General features: G+C 44.4%; 1 pseudogene; it reads left to right on the top strand.

Annotated features, from left to right (window-relative positions):
* The first annotated feature begins 14,290 nt into the window (after nucleotides 1-14,290).
* On the top strand, nucleotides 14,291-16,512 carry LOC141124168 (zinc finger BED domain-containing protein 5-like; annotated as a pseudogene).
* The last annotated feature ends 5,317 nt before the right edge of the window (nucleotides 16,513-21,829 follow it).

The raw sequence follows: 21,829 nt of genomic DNA, 5'->3' as shown, positions 1-21,829 counted from the left end.
GTTCATTGTCTTGGAGTGTCTGGAAGTGAATGTCGGGCTGGGCAGGGCCACGGGTGGGCCACATCACTCAGCAGCCCCTACAGGGGTACTGCTACATTAGTAAAAAAAATATATAACTCACCCAATCAGGCGTTTTCCGTAAGTATGCAGAACCCAATAAAAATCCCCCCGCGGCGGACACAGGGGATGACAGACAGCCTCTGATGTATAGGAGTATAATTAACCAAACTGTAAGCATCTCAGTGCCAGTGAGATCCTAAAGGGGTGTGCCATAGCCGTAAGATTATAAAGAGCCTTCAGTGGTTGTATAGAAAATAAATCTAAGATCCAAGGAAATAAGGAGGGGGGGGGGAAAGAGGGGGGGGAGGGGTGAGGAAGGGAGTAGGAGGGAGGGGAAAGAAAGGGGGGGGTAGGAAAAGGAGGAGAAGGAAAAAGGGGGGGGGAGGGGAGGAGAAGGAAAAAGGGGGGGGGAGGGGGGGGAGAAGGGAGGGGTAGGGGGGGAGGGATCGGAAGGAAAGGGGGGGGAGGGGCTGGGAGCGGGGGGCAGGTAGGGATGGGGGGGGAAAGGGGGAAGGGGAAGGAACAAGAGATAGATTAAATAAACCAGACCACCACCAAAAAAAAGGAGGGGATACTAAGGGCTCGAAATTATAGTTAAAAACAGGGCTACATACTGGTAACAGGCGCTAGCACTCACCAACTATGCATTGATTAATATAAGACGCATGAGCTAGATAGGTTGTAGAGGTTCCACTTAAAGGAATTGTGGGTACAGATGATCATATAAAGCCATCAAAAGTACCACCCACACACCCAGATTAGCAGGCTAGTGGGCGCATCACATTGAAGCCAATCCAACTATGAATAAAATAAAATTGTAAAAGTCTAAGTAAACCACTAGTAAATAAATTATATATATATATATATATATATATATATATATATATATATATATAGGGATAAATAAGGAAAGGCTAGTAATTGGAATGTAAGGCAAAGAGTGTTGCACACATAGATCCCATAGTTAACAAGCCTGCTAAAATATATGTGAGGAGTGAAAAGTACAATGACAGGCAATGGAGATGATAATGATACAGCCCAGCTAAAGCTACAAGAGCAAAGACACAGGGCAATATTAGTTTAGTCTAACATAGAAGCTATACCAGTGTACTGGGTAAGCACAGAGGTAACATGCAAGGAGCAGGAGGAGAAACACAGTACACAGTAAACAAGAATATAGCAGTCAATTAGGAGAGGTGGTAAACTGACCTGTAAGGGAACAGAGCATAACACAGCTCTGCGTCAGGAGGCGGTCAGGCTTAAATAGCGGCTGGAGTGGCCGCCATTTGAGCTCCCCAACCCGGAAGTCAGGGCACGCCGACGTGGGTGGCCTCTGACGTCACCGGGTCAGTTTGCCCGCACAGCGCAGGTGCACCTCGTTGTGCTACTGCGTATGCGCGCGCTCCGGTCAAAGGGAATCGCGTTCCCAGACCAGGAGACACAAGCAGCCAAAAGAAGGCTGCCAGGGCAAACATGCGTCCGCCGCAAGGGAAAGGGCATGAGTCCAGCAGCCACTGAACAACACCTGAGGGGGGGGGGGGGGACGGGGGGGGGGAGAGAAAGGGGGGAAAAAGGAAGGGGTGGAAAAAGGAAGGGGTGGAAAAAGGAAGGGGTGGAAAAAGGGAGGGAGGGAAGGGGTGGAAAAAGGGAGGGAGGGAAGGGGTGGAAAAAGGGAGGGAGGGAAGGGGTGGAAAAAGGGAGGGAGGGAGGGGATGGGGAAGGATGGGAGGGACGAAGGGGGAGGAAAGAAGAGAAAGGAAGGGGGGGAAAGGGGAGGTTGTCCTTGTACAGCAATTGATTAAACATATGAAACACAAACATTTACAAAAATAAAACGACATGAATTATATTTTACGTATGATGATAACAATTACAATGTCACCCAGGACTAATAATGTCCCAACAACACCAGGGGAGGTCACAGATCAATATTAGGATATATACAACATAGAGCCATCCCAAATAGAAATTGGGGGAGGGGGAAGGGAACCCAATTCACAAAAATGCCTTATATGATACTGCCTCATTGAGGCCAGGCGGAAGGGTGGCGTTGAGTCGCTCGATCCACAGGGACTCCTTCTGAAGAACCGAGCGATCCCAATCACCACCCCTGGGGCTGGGCTGGACCACCTCAAGGACCAAAAATTTGACGACCGTATTGTCAAATCTGTGGTACAAACCAATATGACGGCCAATGGTAGTTAATTTCCCATTTCCCGAGTCATAAAGATGGTCACCGATTCTTTGTCTGAATTCTCGGATCGTTTTTCCTACATAAAATGCTTTGCATCTACAAATCATTAAGTAGATGACCCCTTTAGTGGCACAATTAGTGAATGTGCGGGGGACCAGAAGCTCCCCATTGGGTAAGACAAAGTGTCTGCTCTGATGGACCCAAGGGCACCGGGGACAATCCCCCCATTGGAAGGTGCCATTTGGTCCATTTCTCTGAGGTTTTTTGGAGATATAGTGACTGGAGGTTAGTTTATCCCGCAAGGATCGGGCCCTGCGGAAAACCACTTCTGGGGTGGGTCGTACATATTTGGTCAGCGTATAATGCTGTGCCAAAAGGTGCCAATTTTTGGTTAAAATGTTACGAAGCAGGTTATGATGTGCGGAATAAGTCGTAATAAACCTCAGTGTCCTTGGGAGGGGAGGGTTCCTTATGTTTAAAGAGAAGGGAAGTTCGAGAACGTGACGCTGGTTTGTTATAAGCTTTACGAAGATTGGTGGGGGAATAACCGCGCAACAATAGACGTTCGCGCAGTGCCCTAGCTTGAAGTCTAAAGTCGATGTCTCGTGTACAATTTCTGCGTAGGCGCAGGTACTGGGCATATGGTATGCTCCGTACCAAAGCGCTCGGGTGCGCACTGGTAGCAAACAGGAGCGTATTGCCGGCAGTCGGTTTTCTGTAAAGGTCAGTGCCCAAAGTCCCGTCCGGTTGTTTCATGATATTTAAGTCTAGAAAGGTGATCTGCTCTGGGTCGATCTTAAAGGTAAACTTTAGATTTAGATCATTAGTGTCTAATTCACAGAGGAAATGTAGTAGTTTGTCCCTTGGACCTGTCCAGACCAAAAGTAGGTCATCAATGAAACGGTACCACAAAAGGATATTGTCTAGAAATTCAGAGTATTTATCGTTAGCATGGATGTATCTCTCCCAGCCACCCAGATATAAGTTTGCGTAGGCTGGGGCACATGAAGTCCCCATTGCAACTCCCTGTATTTGCAAGAATAATTGGTTGTTGAAAGTAAAATAATTTTTTGTTAGTATGAAGTACAATAATGCAAGTATGAAGTGATTCAGGGGCCATGTAGTTGTATCTTGTTCGAACAAAAAGGAATCAGCCGTCCGTACGCCCTGCTCGTGGGGGATACTCGAGTAAAGAGCCTCAATATCAACAGCCATGAGCAGGGCGTCTGGAGGGATCTGGATTCCCTCAAGGCGTTGTAGTAAATCGGTAGTGTCTTTGATATAAGACGGAAGACTATGGACATGGGGCATCAAGAATGCATCGACAAATTTACTGACATTATCAGTTAAGGAGCCTATCCCCGACACAATAGGTCTTCCTGGAGGGGTATACAAATTTTTGTGTGTCTTGGGTAGGGAATAAAAGGTCGGGGTACGGGGAAATTTGGGGACCAGGAACTCCAAGGTGTCTTTGTCAATGAGGCACGAAAAATAGGCCTCAGTGCAAAGAGCCTGGAGTTCCTGTGCAAAGGATGACACGTGGGATTGGGTGATGGGTGTGTACCAATTTCTATTATTAAGGATGGCAAGGCACATTGATTGATATTGGTAGTGTGTCATAAGGACAATATTCCCACCCTTGTCCGATTGTTTAATAACCACATCTGGGCGTCTCTGTAGGGACTGGAGGGCTCGGATTTGATTAGGATTGAGGTTAGAATGAAAGTCAGACCATTTTTGTTTTTTGAGATCGCTAATGGTCGCTCGAAGAAAGGCCCAGATCTCGGGACACGTATTTAGGTCAGGGAACATTCGAGAACGTAAACAAAAGGATTTAGTAGGTAGCATTTGCTTACGAGTAGTCAGGCTAGAAGCATTAGTTTGAGATGTAGCAGACGGGGGGAGCGCCCCCCTCTGAGATTCAGTTGGGGAGATATCATCGGGGGACCCGTCATTTTGAGATGGGACAGGGTCCCCGGTGTCACCTTCGTCAAACAGGAGCATGAGGTCACGGAGCGCCCGAAACTCCTCCATAGAGAAGCCTCTGGTGCGCTCCGTGAGCTCACGCTCCAGACAGAGGTTAACACGATCCTTATCATACATGAATCTAAAAGTTAAGTTACGTGCAAACAAGTATAGATCCTTGATTGTCTCCGTGACTTTAAGCGCATCCAGAGGACAAAAGCCAAGTCCTAATTGTAACAATGAAATTTCTTCATCATTAAGTGTATATGGAGTGAGGTTAATTACGTTGAGGTTGGTGTGATGTGAGGAGGGGGATTCTGGTGGGGTTGTGGAGGTTTCAAAATATAGGTGTCTAGGTTGCTCTGTTGTTTCTTCAGGTCTAAAAAAAATCGCATCCTCATTGATTTTGGTGTATTTATTGGTCATAGTGGTTGAATTTAGAATTTTAGGGATCGTGCCGTGTAGTGTAGAGTGACCAACTGCCCCTTCTAGAGGGGTAGTGGTATCATTAGGGGTTTGTGTTGAAGGTGTCCGTGTGGATCTAGGGCTTTTGGGGCCTTTCTTGTCTTTTTTAGGGTTCGTTGGGGGAGTGTTGCCTCCAAAACGAAGTCTCTTGCGTGAAGAATTAAGTGCAGATGGGGCATTGGGTTGAATAGTGCTTAGGGAGGACAGGGTGGAGGATAAAGAAGCGTTTGATTCAATGTCTGTAGTGGTATTTCTACTATACATGTATGATGTATTTGATTATCCTTGCTAAACAATGTTGCAATAATTTTTTTTATATTTTGTATTTTTTGTATTCACCTGTATATGCTAAAACTATGTTACATCATGTTTTAGATTGCTTCTCCTGAGGAAGCGGTGTCTAACCGCGAAACCGGTCGAGATTTAAAGCTCCACATATACTTCTCATCCAAATCTTGCGGAATCCACCTGCTTTGTTTGTGTGGTATTTCCCTTTTATGATGATATGGCGTGATGTTGTCTATAATTGCAAGTGTAATTGTAACTGTATTTTATCCTATTGTCTTGATTAAAATTTATATATTTTTATAAGGCTTTTTAACGTATCCTTACATAAATTACGATACACTAATATTTTGAGTACCGGAATAGTCCCACTTTTTCTAATTTCTAGGGGGGTCAAGACAGGAGTTGTCAGTAGCAGCAACTGCGACTGCGTCTTCACACTCTCACTTTCTTTAATCCCTCAAAAAATATATAGATAAAAATAATTTTTTCCTAAGTTTAGGCCGATATGTATTTTTCTACATATTTTTGGTTAAAAAAAAAATAAATAAATAAAAAAATTGCAATAAGTGTATATTGATTGGTTTGCGCAAAAGTTATAGTGTCTACAAAATAGAGGATAGATTTATGGCATTTTTATTATTATATATTTTTTTTTATTAGTAATGGTATTTTTTATCAGGACTGCGACATTATGGCGGACACATCGGACACTTTTGACACTATTTTGGGACCATTGCCATTTATACAGCGATCAGTGCCATAAAAATGCACCGATTACTGTGTAAATTAGACTGACAGGGAAGGGGTTAAACACTAGGGGGCGATGAAGAGGTTAAATGTGTCGTAGGGAGTTTTGGGCTACCTAGGACATGGCAGCGATCACTGCTCCCGATAACAGGGAGCAGTAGATCTCTGTCTTGTCACTAGGCACAACGGGGAAATGCCTTGTTTACATAGGCATCTCCCCCATTATGCCGCTCCGTGACACGATCGAGGGACACCGGCGGACATCGAGTCATGGGACACCGGCAGTGCACGCCCACAATGCCGCTTCTTAAAGGGGACGTACCTGTACGCCCAATTTGCGCAGACGTGCCATTGTGCCGACGTATATAGTCGTGCGCTGGTCGGCAAGCGGTTAAAAGGTAAAATAAAACTATATATGTACAATATATAGACAAATACAAATGTAAATGGTGAGTGACCTCATGAAAAAGTGACTGGTAGTACAACAAATCAGCCACTAAGGGGAATAATGATACTTCCAAAACCCATACGGTGGAAATAAGAAAACTGGATGAACAGAAAAAAGAAAAGTGATGAAAAGAGATGAGATGGAGGTAAATACATTTATTTAAATCAATTTCTTCATTCAGGCCACCAGGGGTGAGAGATTTAAGGGGAGAAAAAAAGTAAGTCTCTTGCTTGCATGGTCTTTGAAAACATTGGGCCAATAGTAGACGATTGAATATAGACTCAATAACCCAACCTGACAAACCCACAGGGAATTTTTCATGAAATTCAGCAAAATGCCTGGGTGTGCTGTTTGGTGTAGCGGCTTTTGGGAAATCTTGCACGTAGGGTCCTGGTGGTCCTGCCTGAGTACAACACCTCACAGTGGCATGTAAGAGAGTAGATGACATTTTGGGTTGCAAGTTCTCCAGTAAATGTGCTCCATTACATGTATAAGACGGCAAGGAGGTGACCAGTGGCTGCAACCTGACACTAAACTTGGTAATATGTTTATGAACCTCAAAAGGTATGTTTCAATGTAAAAAAGAGAAAATGTTTGACTTGAAAACACATACAACGTGGTCAGAAATCCTTTGTAGGTGATGAGAAAACACATCCCATCAACTCCTTTTATAATTACTCATCACAATATGTCATCTACTGTCTAACATGCCCCTGTGGTCTCTTCTATGTAGTGAGAACTATCAGGACCCTGTGCAAGATTGACGGACATTGCAGGTTTGTCAGAAACCATGAAATCAGGCCGAGACAGAAGTACAGTTAAATGACACTTCTTTAATAATAAAAGTAAAAAGAACAAATGTAGTCAAAACATAGCCAAAGTTCAGTAACCGGAATAGATAGTCAGCCAAGCCAGAAATCAGGGATCAATGTAGTGGAACAGCAAGCAGGATCTGGAACTAGAAGGGAGTTCAGCAAAGCAAGTCTTGATAGTTTCTGTGATGTTTGACAAAGGCAAAGGCAAAGTTCCTCTGGACTGGATGGCTTAAGTAGGCAGGGCTGTTAAGCAGGATATCATCAACAGCTGAGTAACCGTGAAGGGAAAGGAGCTGGCAATTAGCCGACAGCTGAGCGGCCAGCTCAGAGAAGGAAGGGCTGAGCCCAGCTCTGACAAGGTTTACCGTAACAATGTCAAGAAGAGGTAATTCTAACCTTTCTGGCTAAACATATGTAAAAAGCAATTATGCTAAATTTATTGTTACAATAATTGTTAAAAAAGAAGAAAAGAAGAAAAATAGTTGGCTGATGTATCAGCTAAAATATCACCAAGGCATATAACACAGATACATATAATACCGTATAGATTATTGGCCTCATAAAAAAAATGAGGCATTGCCGCTACATACAAGATCTTGACGCATTTCAGAGTATTGCTTGTTTTTTCAGGGGGTTAGTAGCAGTGAGATAAGTATCTGTTCTATGGAAAAAAAAGAGTATATGAGTGCAAACAAATGTAGCACTCCCTTAAAGGGAGTGCTCCTAATCTCAGCTGGTTACCTGCGTAAGAGACACCTGTCCACAGAAGCAATAAATCAGATTCCTATCTCTGCACCATGGCCAAGACCAAAGACCTGTCCAAGTATGTCAGGGACAAGATTGTGGACCTACACAAGGCTGGAATGGGCTACAAAACCATCGACAAGCAGCTTGGTGAGAGGGTGACAACAGATGGTACAAAATTGAAGAAACACAAAATAACTGTCAATCTCCCTGTCTGGAGCTCCATGCAAGGTCTTACCTTGTGGAGTTTCAATGACTATGAGAATGGTGAGGAATCATCCCAGATCTACATGGGAGAATCTTGTCAATGATCTCAAGGCAGCTGGGACCATAGTCACCAAGAAAACAATTGGTAACACACTACGCAGTGAAGTACTGAAATCCTGCAGTGCCTGCAAGGTCCCCCCCGCTCAAGAAATCACATGTACAAGACAGTCTGAAGTTTGCTAATGAACATCTGAATGGTTCAGAGGAGAACTGGGTGAAAGTGTTGTGGTCAGATGAGACCAAAATCGACTCAACTCGCTGTGTTTGGAGGAGGAGGAATGCTGCCTATGACCCAAAGAACACCATCCCCACCGTCAAACATGGAGATGGAGGGGCGTGGTCTGGAGCCGCTCTAAGATGGACGTATCGTTCTGAAGCTCCCGTCCATGAGGTCCAACTTCTTTAGCTGGAAAGCATCCAAAACCCCTCGGCTATGGTGAGGACATCCCGCAGTGCCTCAGCAACCAGGTCCCGGTCCCCACGGAGTCACGAAGATCATTGCGACAGGCACATTCCCGAGATCTTCCGTTCCCGGCCTAGAAGCACCATGCAGGCCTCACAACCGGCCGCCTCAAGTAAGGCATACCCCCCGAGCGTTAGCCCCCACCACTCTGGAGCTCAGAGCTCGTCAGGAACGGGAATAAAGCATAGACATCCTCCCGCAGTCAGCCTGGATGACCTACACAGTGTAGCTGCTGACATAAAGAACACCCTCATGGCCGCCATCTCAGACATGAGGTCTGACTTACACGCCATCTCCCTCAGAGTGGAGGAAGTGGAAGTGACATAGACGCGCCATGAATCCTCCCTATGCAATGTACAACAGCTCACAGAGTCTCATGCAATTCACTTGAGAGACATAAATAGACACATGGAGGACCTCGACAATCACGGGAGACGCAGCAACCTTCGTCTGAGAGGGATCCCAGAATCGATCGATCCTAATCAACTTTCTCAAACTGTGACATCCATTGTTAATGAGCTGCTCGAGAGACCCCAAGATGCCCCAGTCACCTTTGAACGCATTCACAGAGCGTTACGCCCGAGGGGAAGGGACACAGACCCCCCCCAGAGATACAGTGTGCTGTCTAATAGACTTCTCCCTCAAGGAAGAAATTCTGAGAGCATCCAGAAATCGTAATCAACTGACTTTTCAAGGATCTAGCATCAAGATATACCAAGATCTTTCTAATATCACACTACAAAAGAGACGCGAACTGAGACCATTGCTTGACATACTGAGGGCCAGATCCATTGTCTATAGATGGAAGTTTCCTTTCGGCCTCTCAGCAACACACCAAGGCCGCACAGCCCTTCTCAGGGTCCCGGAAGACCTGGAACATTTCTGTTCCACTCTGGACATTCCAGCAGTCGCACTGCCTGATTGGTATAGCGACTTCCGGCTACCACAGATGCAAAGAGCTACATCAATGGATGGCATCGCAGAAGCGGGCAACTTCAATCTCGGTTGCCGCCGCCCCTACACAGCACCTCCTCACTCTCCACTAAGAGATCCAGGTATGCCATGGAATGGTAGCCCCACGGCCTCCCCTGCACACCGCAGAGCCCGTATCACCTAAAAAAAGGCCTCGCCTTCTCCTCCCTTTTGACACGACACAGGATGGAAATCTCCATGTTTCACCCCTTTTTCACGCATACGATACCAGAGAGACACTACTTTTTCTTTCTCTGCTTCTGATACCAGACTTACTGATGCTCCATTGAGGCTCCGGGCAGTTCTTCGACCCTGCTCAAGTGGGACTTGATTATCTACTCCATCATCGCTTCCACCAGCTATCTATCAGAGGAAGACACTGACATTGCACTACGCTATAGCTAGTTCTGCACCGAACGAAAACATCATCTCATTGCCACTTGCCCCAACCCTTTACCCCCTCTCTCTTCTACAAGTTTGGAAGCTACTGTCCTTACATAGATACCTTCCCAACCTGGTTCACATCGCTCGAAAGCAATTACTATCCTTGTGCCGAACGGTACAGCCGCAGCACTTCTTAACATCCACCGACGCTTCCATCCACCAGGAATTCCAGTCAGCAACAGCCAAGTAGACAAGAGAGAATCGTTAAAACTCGCTCAAGGACACACGCAGTATTTATGCATATATTTACTACCCTCCCTTCTCCTCTCTCTTCCTCTCTTCCCTTCCCACCTACTTCTCCTCTTACCCCTGTATAACCCTCCTAGTTATCTACACTGGAAACTGTCTACAAACAGCCTCCACCCACCTATACCCCATCTCACCTACTTTTCTTGCTGTTTATCTTCACCATAGGATTTATAGGGTAACAATAATATGTTCACTTAGCATGCCTTTATTCTCTCTCTCGTTATGATCTTAGTGGCTCCCATAATATGGCCTATAGGAAGCATGAGGTGAACAATACTGTCTGGGAGCCGTGAGGGGCGTGCTCAGGTAAGCAAATTAAGACAACTCACAATACCTACACACTCAAATATTCCCCAGGGAATCAGATACCTCCTCCTATACGGAACTTAACGATCAGCAATACTCCCATTTCAAGTGGGGAAGCAAACAGGATAATTGCCTCTAGACTACCACTGAGCACGCCCCACTCGACACCAGCAAATTTTTTTTTTTTTTTTTTTATGGAGTACTTTCTATTTTCTACTTCTCTCTCAGGTATGCATTTACTTGTTATCTTGTTAAAAGGTTCAATGTATTCTAGTATTATAGTTGACCAAGTTTGAACACTACAAGTTATGCTCCCCATTTCACTCTGTGTCATGTGGTCTGGATGCGCACAATTAACATTTCATGCTTTAAGTTTCCCTCGATTATAATCTGTTTAAGCCATATAGGTACTCGATAGTTAACTAACCTATACCGCGCGTGATATTTAGACACACACAAGTTTCAGCATTCACTCGATATTGCTACACGACATAGATAGTCTACGGATTACTTCTATCGAGCCACTAATATATAACTCTACAGCACTCATTATGTTCTCTACGAAATAAGGATCTTACACATCTGTTCTACCTCCCCACCGCAAGACTATATCCCTACACCATAGTACGAACACATACTCTTACTGTCGGGAGCATACATGGATTCACTTATTCTACCTTCAAGATCCCAGACAACTTAACATAGAAACTAGACGAGTAGCTTTTATGACCTCAAAAGGAACACAGGACTTCCCCCATCGGTTGAACGCCACCTACCACCCCCGCCAACAGCGGACTCTGGTAGATACCGCTGACCAATACCGGTCTCCCACAGAGTTGGTAAGTGGGATTCCAGGTCATCCCCCACAACCGGTACATCCCTTGTACCCCCCCTCTCACTTCATACACACACACCACCCCATCCCTACACTACATATCTGAACCGCCCTCCACCCATCACTCCCCCATCACCTCCGCTCACCTCCCCCTCACTCCCACCCCCGGGTCAACTTCCCCTCAGTCTCTAACTTCCCCCTTGAACAGTCGTAAACTTGGTACCTTACACATTGATCAGAAACCAATGGCCCCCCACAGAGCACCATCTACTGCTCTCCCTTTGAAAATTGTTTCTCCTAACGTGAAAGGCCTGAATACCCCTGAAAAGCGTTCGCAACTGCTTGCCTACATGCGTAGTGCGAGAGCAGATGTGGTCGGTCTTCAAGAAACCCATTTCAGCAGTAAAAACATTCCTAAACTGACGAACCATTCGTATCCCCACGGCTATCATTCCACTTCCCCAAATTTTAAAACGAAGGGAGTATCCATACTTCTATCAAAAAATGTACCCATGCAAATAACAGATACCATGTTAGATGAACAGGGTAGGTTCATCTTCCGTAAAGGCACACTCAAAAACAGACCCGTTACCCTGGCTAACATATACAGCCCCAACACTTCCCAAGTCCCATTTTTCAGAACAATGACAGGTAAACTGACATCCTTTCAAGAAGGCCTGTTGATCCTAGGGGGCGATTTGAACGTTCCTCTAGACCAGCGGTTCTCAACCTGGGGGTCGCGACCCCCTGGGGGGTCGATTGCCGATTCTCCAGGGGGTCGCGGATGCTGGCCGAGATGCTGCCTGAGATGCTGGCCGAGACGGACCCGAAGTTACAGCCGGAGTCCGTCCGTCTCGGCGAGCGAGATGTCACTTCCTGCAGGGGAGAGACTGCACGGAAGTGACGTTCCGTCGCCGCCATCTTGGTACTCTCATCCACAGTAATGCTTAGACTTAGAAGTCGGCAAGCGGACATCTTGTTACACCCACCGAAGTCCGCTTGCTGTGGATGAGTGTACCAAGAGGGAGGCAACGAAACACCTGAAAAAGAACACCTGTGTCACTGTGACATCTGGTAAGTCACACAGGAGAAGCTGACAAGATAATATTTTTTTCATTATGTTACTTAACACCTATATATATATATAAACGTATATATATATATAAACGTATATATATAAACGTATATATATATATATATATATATATATATATATATATATATATATATATATATATATATATATATATATCCCAGTTGGTTCCTCAAAAGTGTTTATTCCGTGCCAGTGCTAGATACATGTTTGGGTGCTATACACTTTGTGTATCTAGCACTGGCACGGAATAACCACTTTTGAGGAACCAACCGGGACGTTTATATATAAATAAGTGGTGGGGGCGCAAACAAACTGAAAAAATCTGAAAAAAAAAAAACCCCATTAAAACGCCGCAACTGTGCCATCAAATGCAGCCACTGTGCTCATCAATTGTCGCCACTGTGCCACTAAACGCCGCCACTATGCCATCAAACGCAGCCACTGTGCCCTTTAATTGTTGCCACTGTGCCAAACACAGCCACTGTGCCCATCAATTGTCGCCACTGTGCCAGCAAACGTCGCCACTGTGCAGCCACTGTGCCCATCAATTGTCGCCACTGTGCCAGCAAACGCCGCCACTGTGCCAGCAAACGCAGCCACTGTGCCCATCAATTGTCGCCACTGTGCCAGCAAACGCCGCCACTGTGCCAGCAAACGCCGCCACTGTGCCCATCAATTGTTGCCACTGTGCAAGCAAACGTCGCCACTGTGCAGCCACTGTGCCCATCAATTGTCGCCACTGTGCCCATCAATTGTCGCCACTGTGCCCATCAATTGTCGCCACTGTGCCCATCAATTGTCGCCACTGTGCCAGCAAACGCCGCCACTGTGCCAGCAAATGCAGCCACTGTGCTCATCAATTGTCGCCATTGTGCCACTAAACGCCGCCACTATGCCATCAAACGCAGCCACTGTGCCCTTTAATTGTTGCCACTGTGCCAAACACAGCCACTGTGCCCATCAATTGTCGCCACTGTGCCAGCAAACGTCGCCACTGTGCAGCCACTGTGCCCATCAATTGTCGCCACTGTGCCAGCAAACGCCGCCACTGTGCCAGCAAATGCAGCCACTGTGCTCATCAATTGTTGCCACTGTGCAAGCAAACGTCGCCACTGTGCAGCCACTGTGCCCATCAATTGTCACCACTGTGCCAGCAAACGTCGCCACTGTGCCCCTCAGCCTGCTGTCTGCCTGGCAGCCCAGTACCACCTCTTCAGGCACTGCCAGCCCTCCTGGCTGCAGCTGCCCCTTTCTCCTGCCCACTCCACAGTCCTCCTGACTGACCTTCCATCCATCCCAGACTGCTCCCAGTCCCATCAGGCATGCTCTTCAGTCCTCTGACTGAACTCCCCAGACCACATGTCTGCTTCCTCCATGGAGACTCCCAGGCAGTGTCTCCTGCTGTCCTCAAGCTTGCTCCCAATGCCTTCAGGTGGAACTCTAGGGAAGATAACACTGCCATCTATGATGTGCTCTGTCATTAACATCACACTGCAATGTTTGGGTCTCTGAATCCCCTGTAGCAGTTTTATCACCTGTTGCCCTGCCAGTGCAGCTATTATTTTTCCTGTTCCTGGAGGAGAGTGACAACGATCCATGTTCTGCAGTGAAATCACACAGCGGCGGTGTCACCCTGTAGGCAGGGTAGTCTTAGGTAAGTAATATTTTATGATTTGCATATAAACAGCTTGTTGATCAGACTCACACTGTCTGAGAACTTGGTGTGGTCCGCTATGATGTAATTTTTTTTACCGAACTATGTGGCTGAGCACATGGATTTTTGAAAGGGAATTTATCTTTTGTAATTCTGTCTGTAGATGTGTAAGGCAAAAGACATGGATGAGATCTTGGGATGGGGGGGGAGTCTTAAGTGTTAATAGTCTGTGTTATTGAAGCTATTCTTATAATATTTTTATCAGTGAGCCCATGATAATGGATCATAGAGAGAAGAACCTTAAGAAGAGAAGCTACAGTGACGATTTTTTTCAAGTATGGTTTTACTTCAATAATTGCAGCAGGAATTGAGAAACCGCAATGCATTATTTGTAATAAAGTTCTATCAGCCGAATCTATGAAGCCCAACAAACTGAAACGTCATTTTGATACCAAGCATCCGAGCTTTGCTGGTAAGGATATCCAGTATTTTAAAAACAAAGCTGATGGCGTCAAGAAAAGCAGACTTGATACTGGTGGCAAGTACCACAAGCAAAACCTAGCAGCCGTTGAAGCTTCATATTTAGTGGCTCTCAGAATCGCCAGAGCTAAGAAACCTCACACCATTGCCGAGGATTTGCTGTTGCCAGCAGTTAAAGACATTGTTCGAGTTATGATTGGAGCCGAATTTGTTACGAAATTAAGTGCAATTTCCTTATCTAATGACACTGTCAGCAGGAGAATAGATGACATGTCTGCTGATATTATTGATCAGGTAATCCAGGAAATGAAATCTGCTCCACTTGGAATATTTAGCATCCAGCTTGATGAATCTACAGATGTTGCAAACTGTTCTCATTTACTGGTTTACGTGAGGTATATTCATGATGGCGACTTTAAAGATGAATTTCTATTTTGCAAACCTCTTGAAACAACAACTACTGCACGTGATGTATTTGACACAATTGGTTCATTTCTGGAAAAACACAAAATCTCTTGGGAAAAGGTTTGTGGTGTTTGCACAGATGGTGCTCCAGCTATGCTAGGATGTCGGTCTGGATTTCAACGTTTGGTATTGAATGAATCGCCAAAAGCCATTGGAACTCACTGTATGATTCATCGACAAATGTTAGCAACCAAGACATTGCCACAAGAGTTACAAGAAGTAATGAAAAGCGTCATAAGTGCTGTCAATTTTGTAAAAGCGAGTGCTTTAAACAGTCGACTCTTTTCAAAACTTTGTAATGAATTGGAAGCTTCTGCTAATGTTCTGTTATTTCATACTGAAGTGAGATGGTTGTCAAGAGGAAAAGTTTTAAAACGTGTTTTTGATCTTCGTAATGAACTAAAAACATTTTTTAATCAGAAAGCAAAACCGCAGTTTGAAGCACTTTTCAGTGATGAAAATGAACTGCAGAAAATAGCTTACTTGGTTGACATCTTTGCAATCTTGAACGAGTTAAATTTATCTCTTCAAGGACCAAATGCAACATGCCTCGATTTGTCTGAAAAGATCCAATCATTCCAAATGAAACTTCACCTTTGGCAACAAAAATTGGATGAAAATAGAATTTACATGTTGCCCAACTTATCTGCTTTCTTTGAGGAAAATGACATTGAACTTGACAAAAGGATTAAAACAATAAGTTCTGTCAAAGAACACTTGCAAATGCTTGCGGACGAAATTTCATCGTACTTTCCAAATTTTCCTGACACCCCGTTTGCACTTGCTAGAAGTCCATTCACAGTCAAAGTTGAAGATGTTCCTGAGAATGCACAAGAGGAGTTCATTGATCTCATTACCAGCGATGCAGCAAAAAATGATTTCTCTTCCATGTCCCTTAATAAATTCTGGATCAAGTGTTTGCAGTCATTTCCTGCTCTGTCTGAGATTGTGTTGCGCCTTCTTCTTCCATTTCCAACTACATATCTTTGTGAAACAGGCTTTTCAAGCTTGTTGGTTATCAAGTCTAAATACAGAAGTAGACTTGTTGCAGAAGATGATCTTCGTTGTGCTCTTGCAAAGACCTCCCCGAGAATTTCTGATCTGGTGAGAAAGAAGCAACCTCAGCGTTCGCACTGACGCTTTAGTTTTTTGATGCATGGTTTCGCAACAATTTTGTAGCAATTTCGTTTACTGTTGTTTTATTAAGACTGTTACCGTTGTTACGCTTTGTATGATTACATGATTATACAATACAGTGAATACAGTTCAATACACAATGAATAAAAAATAAATAAACACAGGTCGTAAACATTTTATTCATTTGTAACTTATATGTTAATTATAAATATTGCGCACTATATATTACAGATTGTTTTTGTGGTTAATCACTACGCTTTAAAATGTTAAATTTGTAAGAGTGAAAATACATCCTGCATATCAGATATTTATATTTTGATTCATAACAGTCGCAAAATTACAGCAATGAAGGACCAACGAAAATAATTTTACTGTTAGGGGTCCCCACAACTTGGGAAATTTTATCAAGGGGTCACGGCACTAGAAAGGTTGAGAACCACTGCTCTAGACCCTCTTGTAGACACCTCTTCAGGCAAATCTCACTTACCATATAGAGCATTGAAGCAGATCAAGGGCTGCCGACAAGAAATGTTACTACACGACACCTGGCGCACACTTCACCCAAAAGACAAAGACTTTACCTTCTTCTCAACCCCCCACAACAAGTACTCACGCATAGATTACCTGTTTCTAACACAACAGGATCTTCCGATTCTGAAAGCGGCGACAATAGACCCCATGACATTTTCGGACCACCACCCGATCTCCATGACTCTTTCTATCCCAGATGCACCCCTCAGGTCGTATGTATGGAAACTTGATCCTACACTTCTAACAGACGACCTTAAGGTAGAAGATATCCGATCATGCTTAAAAGACTATTTCTTAGAAAATGACACCCCAGATACTTCCACCCAAACACAATGGGAGGCCCACAAATGTGTCATACGAGGGAAACTAATATCCCTAGCAGCATCTGTTAAGAAAGCAAAGAAAGCTACTCTAACTTATTCATGAAATTGAAAAAACTAGAAGCCTTACATAAACAGACATTAGCACAACAAACTCATTCTGAACTTACTGAGATCCGTACTCTCATCAAGGACGAGCTACACCTCAATCTTAAGAAAAAATTCATTTTCTCTCACAAACTCTTTTACGAGTTTGGAAACAAGAGTGGCCACTTACTTGCACGGGCATTACGCAAAAAAAAAGCCAATAATACGATTCACCAAATACAATCTACTACAGGACAGCCCCTTTCACACAACGATGACATAGCAGAGGAATTTGCAAAATATTACTCCTCTCTCTATGACTTACGCACATCTGAACCCACCACAATTCCAGCTTTACTGAGAGCCCAACACATTAAAGAGTTCCTTGCACAGTATACCCCAGAGAAAATACCCCTAGATGAAGCGGCTGCCCTAGATACACCAATCTCATCCACGGAATGGATGCAGGCAGTCAGACAGCTTAAACCTGGAAAGAGCCCTGGCCCAGATGGTCTTCCAGCGGTATATTATAAGACCTTCTCAGATATACTACAAACCCCATTCCTCAAAACCTTTAATTCTATCTCCCCCACAAACCCCCTGACGAGGGGAATGCTAGAAGCTCATATAGTAGTCATTCCCAAAGAAGGTAGAGACCCCTCTCACACAAGTAACTACAGACCAATCTCTTTGTTGAATGTAGACATAAAGATATTCTCCAAAATACTTGCCAACAGACTGTTAACCCTTCTTCCCTCCATCATCTCTCCAGACCAAGTAGGTTTTATCCCTGGTCGTGAAGCTAGGGATAACACAAACAAAGCAATCAACCTACACTACCTGACAACCCAAACTAAGCAAAACGGTTTCTTCCTATCATTAGATGCGGAGAAGGCGTTTGACAGAGTATCCTGGGATTACATGACAGCAGTTCTACAAGCGTTGGGACTCGGACCCCGTATAATCGGACTCATTCTGTCATTATATAGCAGTCCCTCTGCGAAAGTGAGGGTCAATGGTACTCTGTCAGACGCCTTCCCAATCCACAACGGAACGAGAGAGGGATGCCCCCTGTCACCTATCCTTTTTGTACTTACACTCGAACCCTTCCTCCACAAACTTAAACGTAACCCAGACATTAAGGGAATTAAATCTCCAGAGAAGGAATACAAATATGTTGCATACGCAGATGACATCCTAATGTTCCTTACACAACTGATAACTACTTTGCCAGTATTATTAGCTGAATTCAAACACTTCCAGACCCTCTCTAATTTGGATCAACCTTACTAAATCTTTTGCTCTCAACATCTCATTAACCCACAGTCAGGTAAATCAGTGTAAGGACAACTTTCCATTTCAATGGAAACAAGATTCAATAACATACCTAGGCATCCAAATTCCAGCTAAATTATCAGACCTATATACCAAAAATTTCCTCCCCCTGTTAAACAGACTAAACTCTGACCTTAAAACGTGGAACAAACCGACATTTTCTTGGTTTGGCAGAGCAGCCATACTGAAGATGAATGCTCTTCCAAGAATTCTATACCTCCTACAGACAATACCGATACAGATCCCTCCCTCCTTCTTTAAAACTTACAGACAGCTATGCACTAACTTCCTGTGGGGAAAACATAGGCACAGGATCAGTCACGACCTGCTTACCCGGCCGAAAAATATAGGAGGCATAGGCCTTCCGAATATCTCTCACTACCCCACTGCCACCCACCTATAAGAAAGACACCAGAAAGACTGGGTCTCCCTAGAGGCTGCTTTCACGAACTTATACCTAAATTCACTCCCATGGATCTCCCCAAAACAAATTCCACCAGACATTCAAACACATCCGACGATAGGCCCCACCTTACGATGTTTTCACCAATCGTGCAAGAAGACCTCTATCTCCTCTACCCCCGGCCCATTGACTCCAATAAAATTGAACCCAGATTTCCCTCCAGGCATGCACCACCAATTCCTCTCTGACAATCTACCACAAGGACAAATTAGAGCCCATCAATTCTACACACAGGGCAAGCTACTCACTGCAATGCAAATTGCAACCGGCTTTGGAAAAACGCCCATCCCTCCATGGTCATACATAATGATAGCCCATTACCTAAAAACCTTAGATAAAATGGGTCAATGTTCTAGACAGCTTACACCATATGAACTATTATGTACCGAAACGACACCACAAGCCCATCTTATCTCTCGCATACACAACCTCCTCTTCACTAACATTAAGGAATAACACAGGGGTTGGTGCTGGGTTGGTCTAAAAGTAGGTGGACCCACATCCCAAGGTAAAACTTGCTTTGTGGAAAATTGATCCTCTATGGGGACTTTTAGAGGGAACACCTACTTATGGGTCATAAGAAGTATGGAGAGTAGTAGGGGTTGTATGAAAAAATATTTAATAAACGTATAAATCTTATAGTACATCTGTGGTACAGGGGGTAAATGTGCAGCAAACGTGATACATACAGAAATCGGCAATACAAAACATGTATGGATTGATTCACAATCCTAGAACTCCAATACATATACAATACATATGCGGGGAGTACCCGACGCGTTTCGAGCATATGCTCTTCCTCAGGGGTATCAGATTGGAATCAGCAAACAGACAGATGTGTCATGTAGTAATGCTAAGGAGGCATGTATCTAATGCTGCATCCATAAAAAAGGAAGAAGGGGGGGGGGACGTGACACCATCGGACGTAGGTCCTGCTCCTGGTCCGCAAGACCGCGAGGCCTGTATACCCACCCGAGGCACGTAAGCCCGGGAACGCAATCCCCAACAAAGGGCGTCCCAAACACCACCAAGGTAGAAAAGTCCTGGAAGGCTCCAGTCTGGGGTGGGCCCAACTCCTGGTAAATGTACTGTCCCCAAGACTAAGGTGTTGTCTGCCGGGGGTATTAGTGTGATACTAAGCCCGCAATGTGTAGGGTATGAAGACCGGCCCAGAAAGGCCGGCAGGGTCCAGTCTGGTGGGGGCCCCCGTGCAGGATAGTGTGTCCAAGAATGGCGTTCTGACAGTGCAGGACGCCGTTAAAGCGAATGACAGCCAGTTCTGTAGGAAGTGGGAAGCTGACTTATCCATCCAACTTTCGCAAGAAAGCTGGGAGCAAATCTTTTTAAACATACACAAGGGCTCCACTAATGTCTATACTCAGGAGAATGGGTTCAAAATTCAGGCGAGATGGTACCATACCCCAACACTGTTACACAAATTTAAAGCCGACATCCCCGAAACATGCTGGAGGTGCCGTCAAGATAGAGGTACCCTCCTTCATGTCTGGTGGACGTGTACCCCGTTACAAACCTTTTGGTCAGAAGTCCACCGTATAGTCACGCAAATTACCACTTACAATCCAGAATTCACCCCAGCCCAATTTCTCCTACACCACTCCCCCCTACCACACAAAACGTATCATAAATCACTAATGATGCACTTGATCAACGCAGCAAAACAAATGGAAAAACTAATACTTACCGCAAGAGACTCGCCGACGAAATTCAGCCGTAAGTGGGCCTGTTGGACACACTACCAGACTTTACCTGAATACCAAGACATACTAAATTCTCACACATAAAGGTTAAGGTACACCAAATGCCATAACCTATATATAACCTAAAAATATTCCCCAATAACACTGCAGTCAAAACACCAGGGATAGATACCATTCACAGAGGGAAGTCAGAGACCTATCCTCCCACTCCCCCCCTTTCCTCCCCCCCCACCCTTTCCTCTACCCACCTCCCACCTCCTCTTCTCCTTTTCTACAGTCGCCATCTAAACACCCACATAAACACATAGTCTATCCACTTCACATACCAATTAACCACCCAACCTACGAAATGCATTCCAGAAATTTACGAAGCTGCCCTGTCAGCTTAATATGCAACCCCATAGACATTGAGTGATAAACATAACACATTTCCAATAAAATTCTTATTTAACGCGTACACATGGGCTCTCGTACTGAATACAGAATATATGTTAATGGAGTAATAGATATCAAGTAATTAGGACTGAGGATATATGGGTTGATACCCCTCTCATAACCAGTCAAGTATGGAAGTGATTATCAATACCAGCTGGGACTTTTGTTTTGGAACATATTCTATAATTTGCAAAATGTTATAATTTATATGCATTGATAAATGTAAAATGTTTGCTGTAAAGACTTTATAACCCTCAATAAATAACTTTGAAACAAAAAAACATGGAGATGGAAACATTATGCTTTGGGGGTGTTTGTCTGCTAAGGGGACAGGACAACTTCACTGCATCAAAGGGACAATGGACGGGGACCATGTACTGTCAAATCTTGGATGAGAACCTCCTTCCCTCAGCCAGGGCATTGAAAATAGCTCGTAGATGGGTATTCCAGCATGACAATGACCCAAAACAAACGGCCAAGGCAACAAAAGGAGTGACTCAAGAAGCACATTAACCACTTGACCACTGGGCACTTAAACCCCCTTAATAACCAGACCAATTTTCAGCTTTTGGTGCTCTCACATTTTGAATGACAATTACTCAGTCATGCAATACTGTATCTATATGAATTTTTTGTCCTTTTTTTCACACAAATAGAGCTTTCTTTTGGTGGTATTTAATCACCGCTGGGTTCTTTATTTTTTGCGCTATAAAAGAAAAAAGACCGAAAAATCTGTAAAAAAATAAATTTTTCTTCGTTTCTGTTATAAAATTTTGAAAATTAGTAATTTTTCTTCATATATTTTGGCCAAAATTTATACCGCCACATATCTTTGGTAAAAATAAC

The sequence above is a fragment of the Aquarana catesbeiana genome, linkage group LG01 (assembly GCF_042186555.1).
Source record: "Aquarana catesbeiana isolate 2022-GZ linkage group LG01, ASM4218655v1, whole genome shotgun sequence".
Taxonomy (NCBI): Eukaryota; Metazoa; Chordata; class Amphibia; order Anura; family Ranidae; genus Aquarana; species Aquarana catesbeiana.
This window is presented reverse-complemented; position numbering and strand designations above follow the sequence as displayed.